The following is a 479-nucleotide window of genomic DNA, read 5'->3' as shown; positions in this document are numbered from 1 at the left end:
TCCCTGAGAGTTCGAGAGTCTGTCCCTGGAGATGGCTCAGTTGGAAAGAACTTGGCTTGAAAGCAGAGTCCTGAGTTCAAATTCCTAGCTCCTACATGAAATCTGGGCAAATGTGTAACTCCTGCCTTAGTAAAAGGCAGGAGACTCCCAGGAGCATGCTAGCCGGCCCTCCTGCTGCTGAGGGCTGGCAGGATAGCTCAGTAGTTAAGAGCACTTACCTCTTAGGAGGTCCTGAGTTTAGTTCCCAAAATAAGATGGAGGGGCATAGAGGAAGACCCCTGATGTCTACTTTAGGCTTCCTCATATACCCACACCCCACACCGGAATGCCTATATGAACACTACCTCCAAAAGGGAAGGGAGAGAGCAGAGAGTGAGAGAGCAAGAGAGTGAGAGAGCAAGAGAGTGAGAGAGCAAGAGAGTGAGAGTGAGAGTGAGAGTGAGAGAGCAAGAGAGGGAGAGGGAGAGGGAGAGGGAGAG

This window comes from Mus caroli, chromosome 2 (assembly GCF_900094665.2).
Source record: "Mus caroli chromosome 2, CAROLI_EIJ_v1.1, whole genome shotgun sequence".
Lineage (NCBI taxonomy): Eukaryota > Metazoa > Chordata > Mammalia > Rodentia > Muridae > Mus > Mus caroli.
Note: the sequence above shows the minus strand (reverse complement) of the source record.